The sequence below is a fragment of the Etheostoma spectabile genome, chromosome 14 (assembly GCF_008692095.1).
Source record: "Etheostoma spectabile isolate EspeVRDwgs_2016 chromosome 14, UIUC_Espe_1.0, whole genome shotgun sequence".
NCBI lineage: Eukaryota > Metazoa > Chordata > Actinopteri > Perciformes > Percidae > Etheostoma > Etheostoma spectabile.
This window is the reverse complement of record NC_045746.1, coordinates 995,596-996,197: the sequence shown is the minus strand read 5'-3', so window position 1 is coordinate 996,197 and position 602 is coordinate 995,596. Positions and strand designations below refer to the sequence as shown.

Sequence of the window (602 nt, the reverse complement as noted above, 5' to 3'; positions counted from 1 at the left end):
AGAGAGAGAGATTCAGTATATATATATATATATATATATATATATATAGAATATGTATTATTTCATTACAGTTAGACACAGCAGTGTCCACCTTCACAACAGTGGGCCACCACTGCAAGGAGACTGCCATGACTGCCTGAGATGATAGGAAAGTTAATAGATTTTATCAGATTTTATGTTTAGATGGAAATGAGCACTAAAGGACTTACATGTAAAATAAATTACATTGATTTCAAATACAATCATCAGGAAAAAATAGTATAAAAGATGGACACACAGAAGTTACCACTACATTAGCCCACTGTAGATAGAGCAGATCTTGTATACCCCAAATGTTGTACCAGGTATGTGGTGCTGATATCATTCATCACTATAAATCTCAGCAAAGACAAAGCAGACTACAACTGACTAAATCACGTTTGCTGTTCTACATTCATGCAAAAAAAACACAACCTTTCTCATTGCTTTTATTACTGTGGCTCGATGGCTATTGTCTCACTGTAGAGTGGATTGCTGAAACAATTATCCTGTAGTGAAGAATTGATCACCTTTGTGTGTGTGTGTGTGTGTGTGTGTGTGTGTGTGTGTGTGTGTGTGTGTGT

At 35.9% G+C, this 602-nt stretch overlaps 1 protein-coding gene across 2 annotated transcripts in view; it reads right to left on the bottom strand.

Annotated features, from left to right (window-relative positions):
- jarid2b (jumonji and AT-rich interaction domain containing 2b) overlaps positions 1–602 on the bottom strand; it is a 105,506-nt gene that overhangs the window by 30,765 nt on the left and 74,139 nt on the right. The gene's annotated exons all lie outside the window — the stretch shown is intronic.